General features: G+C 43.1%; 1 protein-coding gene across 1 annotated transcript in view; it reads right to left on the minus strand.

Moving 5' to 3' along the window:
• MFAP3L (microfibril associated protein 3 like) overlaps window positions 1–2,228 on the minus strand; it is a 46,867-nt gene extending 44,639 nt beyond the window's left edge. Inside the window, exons 1-2 of the mRNA XM_058436876.1 lie at window positions 2,025–2,228; window positions 1,281–1,471 (exon numbers count right to left, since the gene is read on the minus strand). The gene's annotated coding sequence lies outside the window, so the exon portion shown is untranslated. The remainder of the gene's footprint in view (window positions 1–1,280; window positions 1,472–2,024) is intronic.
• Between the last annotated feature and the right edge of the window lie 13,692 nt (window positions 2,229–15,920).

Genomic DNA, 15,920 nt, shown 5'->3' on the forward strand with positions numbered 1-15,920 from the left:
GCAGAGAGATCTATGTGGGTGGGAGAGGTATCTGCCTATTAATAAAAGTGTTGTTTATATCTGTGCTTATTACATAGCCTTGGCTTATATTAGAGGGTCTGGAGAACATAAAAGAGTAACCTAGTAAAGCAGCTGCTTGTTTTTCCACTTGTCGAACCACATAGAGATTTTACTTGGTAATCGATGCAGGCCCAGCTTCTCCTTTCTAAATTCTAACCCCTCCAACAGAGAGTGAGTGGAGCATTGGAAGTTTTGACCTCACACTGTTTCTGGAAGAGGACAATAAGAGGTGTATGATCCTACCTACATTAGGCTATCCCTTATTCCTGGGAGTTTGAAACAGCACAATTTGAAGGAGGGTTAGGGGAAGAATGAAAGAAAGCCAGTACTTCTCTCTAGTCTTGTGATTTGCTGGTTGAGGAGAGCAAGGCCTCTTGAAAAGGCTGAGTCAGTACTGTATTAGGAAAATATTCCCCTTCCTCATTCTGGGTTTGGACTCAGCATTGACATTGGCTCCTTGGAGGGGTGTGCGTATGTGTGGGTGAAGTGGTTATCCAGCTGGAAGAATCAGGAGATCAAATGGCATGCTTGCAACTCACAGCGGGCAGAAGACCCAGCGTGAAGGGTCACATCCTTCCTGGACCTCCCTCTGAGACCACACCAAAGCCCTTCCCTCCGGGACAGTTTGCAGCTTGCTAGCTTGGGACACTAATGACCATCACCGCTGAGCCTCCCACCCCACCAGGGTTTCATTTTAGTCAGTAACTCAGATGTAGGGCCATGGATTATTGGCAGGAGAAAGGATGCATCTGGAACTTTGCCTCCTGTGTGTAGGGGTGGCATTTCTTGAAAGTGGGTGGATATTTGCAGAGGAAGGTTAGAAAAGGAATGTCTTGGTGAGAGAAGTATGAAACAGAGCCCTGGATACTCCAAGTAGGGGGATGGCTGAGCTCTAGAGGGGACCCCTTTGTAAAGAATTTGACTTCACAGTTACTTTGCTTTTGGATTCTGGAAAAGTCGTGACTTGTATTTAGCTTGGAGTTTGTTCTTCTAGTTCACAATTTCCTCAGGAGGGAAGAAAGCCAGACATCCACTTTCCCACTCTACAATGGAGGATGTTGGAGTTGGGTGACCCAAGGAAACAGACAAGCAAGGAAACAAACATCAGCAGTCAACATATGGAAAACACACATGCAGAGAAGCCAACATACTCTCCAGGAGTGTGGCCCACCAGGTGAATCCTTTGTCCCCAGACTTGACAGGGAGGCTGCGCCACTCACCTCCAAATGCTGCTTAGAAGAGGGGGGCTCTCAAGCTCAGGGGAGGCTCTGGCAGCGTCATTGTGATCTCAGTAGGAATAACTGTGACTTTGCTATTGCATGATGAGAAATCCAAATGAAGCTCGTGAAGTTGATTGTAATTTTCTAGGCTGGTGACTTTCATGGCTTCTCTTTTTTTGAGTAGTTGTTTACTAGAAATAAGAGAGAAGAAACAATTCTGTATTTTATTTATTTATTTATTTATTTATTTATTTATTTATTTATTTATTTATTTATTTTTTGAGACAGGGTCTCGCTCTGTTGCCCATGCTAGAGTGCAGTGGTGCAATCATGGCTCACTGCAGCCTCAAACTCCTGGACTCAGGCAATCCTCCCACCTGAACAACCTGAGTAGCTGGAACTACAGGTGCATACTGTCATGCCCGGCTAATTTTTCAATTTTTTGTAGAGATGGGTGTCTTGCTATATTCCCCAGGCTGGTCTCCAACTCCTGCCTCAAGTGATCCTCCCACCTTGGCCTCCTAAAGTACTCCTGGGATTACAGGCATGGGCTACAACACCCAGCCTTGTCTTTTTATCTTTTGGATAGTCATGACACCAAAAATCCTGGTGTGGGCACAGCAGCTCCTTTGAGGGCAGAGGCTGAGGAGAAGCCCGAAGGTATGGCCTAGGCCAGGAGGGATGAGGCTGAGGTGGATGGTACAGGTGTACAAAGACCTTTGTAATGGTGTCTGGGGGACTTACAGAGACAAGAATGGGGAGAATAAGATGCTGGCTTGACAGTAGGTGGAGCAAGCTGGCTTTCATTTGGTAAGATCTGAAGGACACTGGAAGGCTAAGCAGGCTTGTTTTATGTGGGTATCTGGCTTCTCTTCTTGGGACCTCCCCACTGCTAAGTGAGGCTTTGCTAGAGCATGGAGCCAGCTACCCAAAGCCTGGGTCCCACCGTGAGAGGCTCCACAGTGGGGAGCCCAAAGGCCCAGGCCATGTACAAGTGGATTGTCACAATGGGAAAGCGTGTTTGACACTAAAGTCTACTTTAGATGATGTCACAATTTTGACTTGATCCAACCCCAGCAATGAAGTTCCTAACAAATTGGACCTTTTTACTTCCCTATGATAAGAGACCAAATGCTGTCACTTTCAGTATGATGCTGGCTCTGTCTTCCCCAAATAATAAATACCATTTCTATCCTTCATTCCAGGAATGATTGGCTGGTTTGTTTTGTTCTCGATCATGGATAAATATGCTTATCAATAGTTTTTCTTTATTTATTGATTATGTGGAGCATATGTCATAACTGCAATTATCCAGCTGAGGAAGTAGGTTTCTTTATTTGGACCTAATTTCTTAAGAAATTATGTTTCTTTTATGATATTCAGGCATTTATAAGCTCTGCAGCTTTTCTTTAGGAGTCTTTTTGGTCTAATCTAGTAAAGTTTCTGGCACACAAGAGATGCCAATACATTTTGTTGAATTATCTGCTGGAAGTTGCAGAAGAACCTCGTGCTGGAGAATCCTGGAGGAAGGCATTTTAAAATACAGGCAACCATCAGTCCAGTTGGTTGGTCTGAAATATCATTCAGACTTTGACCTCAAGTCTATTTGGTATCGATTCTGCTTTTCTCTCTGGTGACATGTTTCAGATCTGTTACCAACATGTTTCTCCCTGACTTCAGTCAGCCAGCAAAAAGACAAAATTGATTAATCCACGATGAATGTGTGGCCAAATGTATGGATGACCTTGAAGCAGTGGCTGTTTTTTCAGCATCATGGTTTATGGGCTCTCACATCATAGGTGGGCATTTCTTCTGCTAATTCCAAAGAGTCTTCCTTGCTGCTAAATCCAATGAGCCCTCCTTGCTGCTAGTTCCAATGAGCCTTCCTTGCTGCTTTAATGGGAATTTTAAAAGCATGTTGAAATTAACCATCCCTAACATTTGAAGAATGTTGTCATTGTGTTTATGAATGAAATGGGACAGTTTCCTAAAATGAATAGAAATTACAACTTGCTGCTCAGAAGTATGGAGCGTAGGGTAAGAAGGGCAGCTAAGAATTGCAAATAAGCATAATGATGTGGCTTAGCAATGATGGGGAGAGAGAGAAAGTGGAGTATAAAAGGACCCTGCAGATCTCTGTCAATGTGATTGATTTCAGTGATGTATACTGCTGTGTGTGTATGTGCTTTTGGCCTGTAGTACTAATTACTGAAAATGGACTAAGATTAAAAAGGGAATCGCCAGATGTCTTTAGGAATCTTGGGCTGTTACATGAATATTACATTTAATTATATTAAAAGTCAACTATAGCTTATTGCCCATAAGAGACAAGGTAGGTAATGAGTTTACTCTGAGCACAACTGCTGGTTGTCGCTTAGCCATTAACCAGCCTGTGATTCACCTAGCACCAGGCCCCTGTTCTGAGGGCACCAGAAAAGCAGGAGAACCAAAGACAGCTCTAAAAAGGTCAGTATTACAAAAGAGTACCAAAATAGTCATCACAGGACAATCACGCTCCTCCGCCCTGCCTTACACTCATTTTATGGCTTGGACTTGTTTGTACATTGACTGCCTACTTGTTTCGGTACTTGGAAGCTTCAAGTTCTAAAGGTCTTAATCTGGTTTTCTGTCTCTATGTCTTGTTTTTGCTCACGTTTACTCTCATGCTACTTATTTTTCTTGAGAGCATTATTTGCCCTCTTTCATAATGTTATGGGAAGACTTATGGGAAAATGAGGAACCAAAACCATTACTAGAAGCATCCGAGAGACTTCTCAGATATAAGCCAGGTTGTAGCCTCCAACAGCCTTCCTGTCGGCCTGACTTCCAGGACAGTTTTCAAAGGCTCCAGGCATAAATGGTTGATTATTTCCTATAAGACACTGGCTCAGGCATAGGTTTGCTTTAAATAGCAGTTGTTGTCTAACCTAAGGCATTAGACATAAGATATGATACACAAGTCAGGAATGCATAAGTTACATAATTCAAGGATCTCTGGCTCTTTGAATCACCATGAATATACCATTAGTTTATCTGTGAGATCAACCTACAGAATGCATTTAACTGTTAAGAAACCAATATTGCCTGCTTCAAAGAGGCTGCTGTATTACCAACTCCCTTTTAAGGTGTCCTTGCTTAACCTCCCCAGCTTCCCCTAAAGTTCCTCTGCCCCTGGCTCCATCAGGGTCTCACTTCCTCAAGGAGAAGGCCATGGTCTGAGTATACCTTTCTGTAAGCAGTGCCTGGGGGCCCAGAAGCTGAGAAGCAGCCCAGGAGGATGGAGACCTACTGAGTGCTCAAGGTCAGCTTTGGTCAGGAGCGTCCTACCCTGCTTCATGTACCAGCCACTTCCTGGCCCCTGTCCTTGGTCACCAGGGTTGAGGATGATGGAAGAATGTGGTGATCATTCACCACTGCCCTTAACTACCCGATGGCCTCCCAGCCCTTCCTGATGGCAGAAGAGGTTGAAGCCTGAGGTTGGGGCTGAAAGGACTCTTCCACTGTCCTCTTCTTGTCCCTGCTTCCCCAAGCATGGGCTGTGGGCTTGCTAGTTTCTTGCCAGTTTCTTCAGGCACTGTTACATCTGCCCCAGTTTTATTCAAGATACCTTGGGTGCTATGGATGACCCCTGGGGATTTCCTCAGAATCCCCTAAAACCTAGTCCACCTCTCAGAATTGCAGCTCTGTCTGGGGTTACAATTAGAGCAAGCAGTTGCTTGAAAGAGGCCTGGGGGTGGGACCAGGGAATGACAGGAAACAGAATTTAAGAAGCAGGTTTGTATGTCTTCATTTTATACTCTTGTCAACCGAGCGTAACTTTTTAATGGAATCAATATATTTAATATAAACATGCATATTGATTGTTTTGGGGAGAGACTATTTTTCATTTGTTGCATTAACTCTCAGACTGTATCATTCTAGACATTAAGATGACTACACACCACCGTGTCACTGAAGTGGCAAATTGGGAAATACTGTATGAGCTTCAGTACGATTTGCTCTTAATGTCACCACGAGAAATTAGCCATATGATTCATGCATTTTAGAATGGATTAGATTCAATATTTCGGACCAGTGAAACAAGTATTGTGAATAAGTGGGGAAATCTAGTCCATTGCCTACATTTTAATTCATTATAAAATAAATAGGCCAGATTTGTCTAACAGTTTAGGAACATTGCATAATTTATAGCGACAGTTCATTTACAAAAGAACTAGAATGTCTTTTTTTTAAGCCATAAAATAAATTGGACAGTGACTCTTATCCCATGATTTATTTATGGTGGAAGATTAATAAAAACATTAAGCATGATGAATGTATTTTCAGTGACAGGATTACAGCAAAAAAAATACTAGCAACGATAAAATGAATTTTACATTTTTAATCAGTCTGAAGAATTTTGCTGCACAACAAAATAAGTGATATTATTTTTATCACTCACATTAAAATTGTTTCATTATGCAAACTATATTGACGTGCATTGCCCATCTTCCCAAACTAGGGCTAAAGCCCCTTGAGAACAAAGGACACATCTCATGTTCTTGCATCTGTTGCATCCAGGTATTGTCCTACACATAAAGGTATTGCTGAGTGCCTGTTAATGAAAACATAAACTTACTATTGATTTATGCAGTTTTCAAATCAACTCTTCTATATTAGGAACTAGATATGTGAAAGAAAGGCAATGACTTCATTTTGAGTAGCTGTTCACCTAAAAAGAAGAAAGAAAAGATTATTTGGTTAGAAGCCAGTTGGTATTCACGGAAGTAGCTTCTCATGGAGGTTTAGGTTCCAAAGTTAGTACATCGTAAAAATGAATCTAGAAAATCCCTTACATTGACCATAAAATTTAACATATGTTTGAGTGTATAATCTATGCAGTAATTCTTATGCACACAAAACCTTCCAAAATGAGGGATAAAAGGGAAGTCCCTATGCCAATGTCTGGGTGACAATCAGAGCCATGTGTCTTGAAGGGATTTGTCAAATTGCCAGGTGAGTGGAGGCTAGGGTGAGATGTCCCAGGGGCTCCTGCTTGCCCACAAGATTTACTCCATTCAGCCTTAATATTAAGCCTTGATGGCTTTAATATGTATCACTATGAGGATTAAACCTGATAAGGAGTCACCTTTTCTGTATGTTATGGAGGGAAGGGCCAGATGCTGAAGTCAGGGAGCCCACTGCCCTTTATCTTACGAATATGGTTTTACCTGATGTGAAAGGAGACTGGAGATCCATGGCAGTTTTTGGATTCAATTCCATCCTTTCGCAGTTGCTAGAGCTTCACACTCTAGTCATCCTGGAGTGGGGTTTGCTCAGAGAAGTTTTGATCCAGTAAAGAATTGCTTGATGAAGTCCTGTTTGGTTGGTTACTACTCTCAGATCAAGATGAACTACAGTGTGACAGTAAAACCAAAATATCATTTATGTTTGAAGTTTAATTTCACATTATTCTGGGTCTTAGGAAGACTTTGTCCAACCATCTTAAGATGTTCACAGGGGAGACTGCATAAAGCATAGTGCACTAGTGCAGTGTGTCACCATGATTGGGAAAAATATGCAAAATCTGGTGAGCAGTCTAAAGTCGATTATGCATCCCAAGTTCATCATTAACTGTTTTTGGGCAAAGATGTAGTATTTCTGTCCATTGCTGTGAGCCTGCTGTACATTTCTCAGCCTTTCTTTTAACGAGATCCTTACTAATTTAAGCCCTATCCAGGACCTTGTTTGTAACTTGTTTGTAACTCAGGGCACGAAGAACCTGTATGGTCAAAGCTGGTGCAAGATTTATCCTGAAACAATGGTTTAGTTGCCAGGAATGCTGACTTAAGTTTGAGTTCCAAATATTAGCAACCATGATGACCTGACTGAGCAATGAGATTTATTCCTGAAAATTCTATGAGGAGCTTCAGCTCCAAATGGTTTCCTGGGGGTCACAAGAGCACTTTCATTTGCCACATTGTTGAGCAAAAACGAAGTGATGGAGAGCATGATTCTATGGGCTCCATAAATTTTTGTGCTCTTCTCATTTTAATTTCACTTCATACCTCCAACCTAGAGTGCAATGTAATAAACCCCTTTCCAATGGGCTGGCATTACATGGAGGCAGAGTAGCTGCCCCCCCAGTCCCCCACGCTGAATTACTCAGGAGTAGGAGTCTTCTGCAGACGGCTCTCCAGCCAACATCCTTGGCCAGCCTGCAACGCATCCTTCTTTCCTCCCACCTGTGTGTTCCCCCTTTTGAGTCGCCACCTCATTTCCACAATGGGGATAATGGTCTTCCTCTCAGATGCTTGTGACCTCATGTATGTAAGTGTGGAGTGCACTGTTTGAAAGTGAAGCTCCATATAAAAGTGTCACGTGACTTTCGTGTGGTGGTATGGTTAGCACAATCGCAGCCTGGGTTGCAGACTCAAAAGCCACGGGTTCATTTCTACTGGGTTTGTGTGACAACTGTGCACATAGGAGTAGCAGAAAACATTCATCCAGCCTGGGCAATATAGTGAGACCTTGTCTCTACAAAAAATAAAAACAATTAGCCAAGTCTGGTGGTGCATGCCTGTAGTCCCAGCTACTGGAGAGGATGAGGTGGGAGAATCGCTTGAGCCTGGGAAGAGGAGGCTTCAGTGAGCAAGATTGCACCACTGCACTCCAGCCTGGGCGACAGAGAAAGACCCTGTCTCAAAAAAAGAAAGAAAGAAAGAAAGAAATAGAAAACATTCATCCAAAACAGACATAGTGCCATCCTTCATCAGTCTTACTGTGACTCAAATCTGCCAGTACAGAGGAATTGACTTACAACAAGACAATTGATTAACAATTCAAGAAGCGGCCAATATTAGTGTCATTTCAGTGCAACGGGCTGCTCAGATGTCTAGCTGAGTTTTTCTTTCTGCAAGGATGAGATTTAGTGAAGCTTTCAGAGTAGAGCATGACGTGTTGCCGTGGAGTAATTTGTAGGTGGTATATGTGGAATTGTGTTTCAAATGCAACCCTACTGTGTGTGTTTGTGTGTGTGTGTGTGTGTGTGTGTGTGTGTGTGTGTGTGTGTATATATATATATATTTGAAGAATGGTTCTTTTTTGTTAGTTTGTTTTGGGACACTTTAGTATAATTCAAGGGATCTCAGAGAAAATGCCCATGACCATTTTGCTCTTTCTAAAATAAATTATTGGGCTCTGATTTCTTCTTTTAAAATTAAAATTAATTTGTTAAAACATTTAAGTTGTGTAAATCATTCCCCACCCCTACCTCTTTTCTTGAATTGCGTTTGTAGCGCTTGTATTGTTGTAAATAAAAATTATTTATTCACTGATTTAATTCATTTTTATTTCTCCTGGGGTTTTTTTTTTTTTGTACTCCTTGTTTTCCTGTTATAGAATTGGTTCAGATTATAGTTTTTTCTGTCTCTTGTTTTTTAGTTCTGTCACTTACGAGTACATACAAATTCCAGGCATGGTGGTTCATGCCTGTAAATCCCAGCACTTTGGGAGGCCAAGGCAATAGGATTGCTTGAGCCTAGGAGTTTGAGACCAGCCAGGGTAACATAGGGAGACCCCGTCTCTACAAAAAATAAGAAAATTAGCTGGGTAGGGTGGTGCATGCCTGTGGGCCCAGCTACTCTGGAGGCTGGTTGGGAGGATTGCTTGGGCCTGGGAGGTTTAGGCTGCAGGGAGCTGTCATCCTGTCGCACTCCGGCCTGAGCAAGATAGTGGGAAATTATCTCAAAAAAAAAAAAAAAAAAGTATATACAAGAACAAGTTAGAAACACACATACACAAAACATTTTTCACAAAGTGAGTTTTCCTACATAAGGAGTTATATTTTGTTATTGAGCCTGATATATGGAAGTATGGTAACAGGTAATAAGAATGAGAAATGAGAACTTCCCCCCACTTTTCTCTGCCATTTATATTGACCAATTTATCTTTGATTAGCTGCTCTATGTAAAAAGTAATGTCGGCAGATAAAGCTTGTTTCAGGCTTTGAAAGTGATGGCAGCAGCAGCTGTCTGGTGTGGCAGCCATCACACCAGCTGCTGCAGGGCATGGGGAGGAGGCAGACAGCCCCCTCACTTTCCCCCACAGCTTGCAGGGGGGAGCAGCACAACAGGGGAGCAGGGAGATCAGGCAGAGAGGGATCTCGATGTGGAGCTGGGGGTTCTTAGGGACTGGGACCAGGCAGAAGCCCTGCCCTTGCTCCTACCCACTTCGCAGCTGCAGCCACCCAAACCAGTGGTTGCAGACTTAGGTATTCCTGCACTCTTGGGGGCCTGGGAAGGCTCCCCTGCCCCTGCAGGCTTGGGAGTTCCTGCTCCTGCTGCCTGACTTCTCTCTACTGTTGGCACCAGCTCTGATCTTGGAGCGAAGTCTGGCCAAGCCTGTGTGCCATGAATGGCAGGAGGCAGACAGATTCCTGGGTGGAAGGGGCCAGGGAGGGCAGGAAGGCTGCAGGAGGGGCTGCCAGATCCACCAACTGGAGTGGGGACTTGTGGTGCCTTTTCTGGGCCTGCCCATGGACCAACTGGCACATACTTCCTATCCTGTGAGGTCCATAAACTCGACCCCCCCCCCCCCCGCCCCCCAGCTCAGCCAGAGCATATCAGAGGACGGAGAGCCACCAGAGGACCAGCTACAGAGAAGAGCTACCCTCTCTGTGGAGAGCTGGGAAGATGATGGGACGACCAGCTGCGGAGAGGAGCTACAGTATCTGCTGAGAGCTGAGCACACGTTGGGAGGAGCCTCCTCTCTGCTGAGAGCTGCAGAGTTGATGGGACAACCTTCCTGCAGAAAGGAGCCACCCACTGTGGCTCTCCTCTGAGCTGTTCCAGCACTCAATAAAGCTCCTCTTTGTCCTGTTCACCCTTCATTTGTCTAAATACCTCATTCTTCCTGGATTCTTCCTGGACGTAGGACAAGAAGTCAGGCAAAGTGCCACCGGACACCCCAAAGAAAAAGCAACACCCCAAAGATCCCAAAACATAAGCACATGTTGTTCTAATAGCACAGACCAGGCATGAATTTCCATTTGGTAGGATTCTGGAAGATTCTTGGGTGCAACCTTATTTTGCACAAAAGATCACTGAACAGTACAGAACATACTATTTTTTAAATTAAATTAAGTAAAGGATCTTCCCATTAGATAACAATGAAAGCTCCTTTATGTTTACTCATGCCTTTCTTTTTTCTTTTTCTTTTCTTTTCTTTTTTTTTTTTGAGACACAGTCTCCCTCTGTTGCCCATGCTGGGGTGCAGTGGTGTCATCTTAGCTCACTGCAACCTCTGCCTCCCGGGTTCAAGCAATGCTCCTGCCTCAGCCTTCCAAGTAGCTGGGATTACAGCTGTGCGCCACCATGGCAGGCTAATTTTTATATTTTTAGTAGAGACGGGGTTTCACCATGTTGGCCAGGCTGGTCTTGAATTTCTGACCTCAAGTGATCTGCCCGTCTTGGCCTCCCAAAGTACTGGGATTACAGGCATGAGGCACCACGTCCAGCCTCCTCATGCCTTTCTCCCAACCCAGTGACCCCTCTCCTGCTCTCTGTCTCTCTGAATCTTCCCCATCATCCCAGCTCCAGCTCACCTTATCGTCATTATGAAATCTTTGTTCTCACTGGCAGGGACCTTGCCCAACTCTGCACTTGCAATCTTCACCACCAACCTCTAGTAATTTGGTTCATTCTGTCTCCTGATTATTTTCTAGCTGATGTTTAAAGCGTGTATACCACCATATGTTATCTATCATGCCATGCATTCACTAGGTTCCTGGCATTTATAAATTGAGCACTTTCTGGTTTTATTATGAAAAGGAACTCTGATACTTAGGCACATGAAACTTTTCCGCCTTCAGATTAATCACTTTAATTAATCTTAAGAGTGGATATGTAGGCCAGGCAGGGTGGCTCATGCCTGTAATCCCAGCACTTTAGGAGGGCGAGATGGGCGGATCATGAGGTCAGGAGTTCGAGACTAGCCTGGCCAATATGGTGAAACTCCGTACAGAAATTAGCCGGGCGTGGTGGCGCGTGGCTGTAGTCCCAGCTACTCAGGAGACTGAGGCAGAAGAATCAGTTGAACCCGGGAGGCGGAGGTTGAAGTAAGTTGAGATCGCGCCACTGTATTCCAGCCTGGTGACAGAGCGAGACTCCATCTCAAAAAAAAAAAAAAAAGTGGATGTGTGAACGTGTTGGGGTGGAGTTGAGCAGTGAGGTAGCAATGAGTCTGTTAATTATTGAGTACTCAGCTGACTATACCTTGTCCAAAAAGCAAACCAGCTGCCATTTTCCACTTTGATAACATAAGCAAATTGCTGGGAATGTATATGCAATCATGTATTTGGGAATTTGAGAGTTTCCAGGGACATCAGACTCTATTGGGCCTGTCTCTGTAACAAGGTTATGTGTGAAGGCAAGAACCTTTTCTTTTACTTCTTAAAGCCCAGCATAATTCTGGGGGCAGAGGCATGCTTATTAATGTATTACATTAGCATTAGTGAAGCCAGAGATTGCCTTAATGTAAATAAAGTAAATAAAGAAAAATGTGGCCAGGCGCAGTGGCTCACACCTGAAATCCCAGCACTTTGAGAGTCTCAGGCAGGCGGATCACTGGAGGTCAGGAGTTTGAGATCAGCCTGGCCAACATGGTGAAACCCTGTCTCTACTAAAAATACAAAAATTAGCTGCGTGTGGTGGTGGGCACCAGTAATCCCAGCTACTCAGGAGGCTGAGGCAGGAGAAGGCTTGAACCCAGGAGGCAGAGGTTGCAGTGAGCCAAGGTCATGCCACTGCACTCTAGTCTGGGAGACAGAGTGAGACTCTGTCTCAAAACAGAAAAAAAGAAAAATGTGTTCTTACTGTAATAGACTCAGTAAATATTTTGCAAGTAAACATAAATTTACTATAATTACGAAGTGGAGTTTGTCATTTTAATTTTGAATAGTATGTACTACGGTTTGAATATGCCCTCCAAAACTCATGTTGAAATTTAATTGCCATTGTGACAGGTTTTTTTTGTTTTGTTTTGTTTTAGCTTTTGTTTTTTTGAGATAGAGTTTTGCTCTTGTCACCCAGGATGGAGGGCAATGGCCTGGTCTCAGCTCCCTGCAACCTCTGCCTCCCGGGTCAAGCGATTCTCCTGTCTCAGCCTCCCAAGTAGCTGGGATTACAGGTGCCTGCCACCACACCCTACTAGTTTGTGTAGTTTCAGTAGAGACGAGGTTTCACCATGTTGCTCATGCTGGTCTCGAACTCCTGACCTCAGGCAATCCACCTGCTTCGGCCTCCTAAAGTGCTGGGATTACAGGTGTGAGCCACCATGCCCAGCCTGTGACAGGTTTAATAGGTGGGACCATTAAGAGGTGTTTAGGCCATGAGGGCTCTGCCCTCATGAATAGATTAATGTTATTGTAGGAGTGGGTTTGTTATAAAAGCAAGTTTGGCCCTCTCGTGCTCTCACCCTCTCTTGCCCTTCTGCCCTCTGCCATGGGATCATGCAGCACTAAAGTCTTCACCAGATGTCAGCATCATGCACTTGGACTTCCAGGACTCCAGAACCATGAGCCAAATAAACTTCTTTTCCTTATAAATTACCTAGCCTGTGGCATTCTGTTATAGCAACGTAAAATGGACTAAGTATGTGACATATGCTTTTAAATGTTATAAAAATTGCAACCATACATTAACCTTTCTAAAACATTGAATAATATTTCTTTAGAGTGAATGAAAACTTATACATTAAAAAAATGAATGAGACTTCTGAGGTATGTAATATAAAATTATATAGGCCTGACATAGGAAGGCAAAATAAATATCTTAATTGGAAAATTGATATTTAACTATATTTGCCCCCCCATGACTTAGAGTAGTCTAGACATTATACTTTTCTATCTAGTGTGCTGAAATATGTCTTGATGATAAATTCAATTAATAACTACACGTATCTTGTATTTTTGTAATTAGTTGAATGAATGGGTTTAGTTATCATTAGTCATAGAACTCCAGGCCACAGTATGATTAAATAATATTGAATTTATAATTCATTCTAAATATGAGTTTTATATTTAGATTCCCATCGAGATATCACATAGAATAAAATAATTTACTGTAATTCTTTCTGCAAGCTTTTAAAGAAATTATATGAGGTAAGACTGCCGCCTGCTGGTCAAGATGTGTTGCTTCATTTACATTTCAAACGTTTTTCACGATAGCATAGGATATGATAAATACAATTCAAAGCAATCCAGCATACAGACTTTTGAGATGTTCTAGGTTGTCACAGATTATTGATGCTTGAACATTCTAACAACTATCATTCCCACAAGCCTTTCGTGTTTATCCTTCCCTCTTGATGACCGTTGATAACAAATCTCTGGCTGCATATTTCTGAGTCTTCGAAATGTACAACTTAGGGGCTAAGTTGCATTTACGCTCCTTTCTCTTGAGCAGTGTGAGCTAAGCATCCATTTGTAGATGAGAGATCTCTAAGTGTTGCTGAACCTGCTGCATAACTGCACTCCTCTACCTTATCTTTTTCTGATGACATCTCACAAACACATTGGCAATGCTGCTTTGTCCTCTTCTGGAACCCCAGCATAAAGATGTCCCCCACTCCTCTCACTGGCTCTGAGCCCAGCCCTGAGGTCACCCATCACTCAGGTGATCCTCAGCTCATCCCTGAGGTGACACAGTCTTGTATCATGACTCTAGGGCAGCAGTTCCCAACCTTTTTGGCACCAGGGGCTGGTTTTGTGGAAGACAATTTTTCCATGAACCGGGGTTGGGGGGATAGTTTTGGGATGATTCGAGTGCATTACATTTGTTGTGTACTTTATTTCTATTTTTATTACATTGCAGTATATAATGAAAAGTTAAGACAAGTCACCATAATGTAGAATCTGGGAGCCCTGAGCTTGTTTTCCTGCAACTAGATGGTTCCACCTGGGTGTGATGGGAGACAGTGATAGATCATCCGGCATTAGATCCTCATAAGGAGTGTGCAACCTACATTCCTCGCATGTGCAGTTCACAATAGGGTTCATGCTCCTGTGAGAATCTAATGCCCCTGCTGATCTGACAGGAGGCGGAGTTCAGGCAGTAATGCAAGTGATGGGGAGCAGCTGTAAACACAGATGAAGCTCGCCTCCTGCTGTGCGGCCCGGTTCCTACCCGCCCATGGACTGGGGGTTGGGCAACCCTGCTCTAGGGGACAGATAACCTGAGTTTGAAGGCCTGCTCTACCCCTGGCTACCTCAATTACTCATTTTGGTTGTGAAGAGCGTGCACTCCAACAATAAGTAAAAAATAAGTTGTTATAAACATCCTTCCCTAAATGCTTCAACCACCAACCTGCCCTGACCTGAAGCTGATGCTGAGTTCCAAGGGGCTCAGGTCTAAGAAACAAAGTTCAGATGCAAGTTCTTGGGTGTCAGTTTCAGTTCTCAGACATTGCTCCACCTTCTCCTTATTCCCAAGAATACCAAATTATGCACATCCTGTCTGCCCTCCCCAAACTTACTGAGCATGTTGAAATTAAATTGTACCCTGACAACTTGAAAATCCTTTTCATGATTAAACAAATATTTATGGAACACTTTCCAGGTAGCAAGAACTTGCTAAATACCGCATTTAAAAAGCTGATTGTGCTTTCCAAATGCTTAATTTGCACCATGAACACCGCTTATTCAGGATTGCCAAGAGAGACCCATCCAGCAGAGGTATCTATCAACTCTATTGAGGAAAAAAAGGCAGACACGAGAAATGTCAGGCACGTGAAGTTTGTAAGATCAAGAAAGGTAAAAAAAGAAATCTTGAGAAATTCAAATGTGACATTATGTAATAGCCAGGAAAGTTACTTTGTTGTTGGGATTAAAATAGTTAAGAGATTTTTGTGAGCTTATTCTGGACATGGGCTCTTTTCCTGATCTTGTATTGCCAGCACCTCTCACAGTAGCTGCATATAGTTAGCACTTAATTAACATTTATTGAACTAATTGCCTCACTTGCTCTTGCTTACTGAAACAGTCATAATCATTATCCCCTTCATCTAGCAAATACAAAGTTAGGCGGAATGCGCACAGACTAAGTAAGAAACAGACAAGTGAAGCTGGAGAAGCTTCAAATGTTTGGAGGACGCCCGGAGCATTTCTCCCCAGATGAATTCTGTGGTGCTAACGGTGATGCAGGAAACGCCGAGTCCCTGGGATTGCAAAGTCTGTCTGCCAAGGAAGGAGGTCTTCAAAGTACATGAGAAAGGAAAATGAGAATAAAAAATGGATTTGGCAATAAAGATGAGGGAGAAAGTCATGTGTCACATCTCGGTGAACCTTTTAACTGCTGATAATAGACATATATAGCAGAGTCTTCTAAGGCTCACAAATAACAACGACGCTATGTGCTTTGCATGCATTACCTAAGTTAATGTTCAAAACAACTGGAAGCAGATTTGCCCCATTTTACAAATGAGGAGGAAACCGAGGTTCTGGGAGGTTGCTAGCTGCTTGGTGCAAGAGGCCTAGATTTCTGCGTATCTCGGCTTTCAACATGCCTTTCTCACTAAGCTTAATTATTTCTAGCTTTTGATTTAAAGTGAGAGACTTGAGATTCCTCCTTTCACTTGAACACTTAGAGGCTATTGCAAGATTCT

Source organism: Hylobates moloch, unplaced genomic scaffold (assembly GCF_009828535.3).
Source record: "Hylobates moloch isolate HMO894 unplaced genomic scaffold, HMol_V3 SCAFFOLD_3, whole genome shotgun sequence".
Taxonomy (NCBI): Eukaryota; Metazoa; Chordata; class Mammalia; order Primates; family Hylobatidae; genus Hylobates; species Hylobates moloch.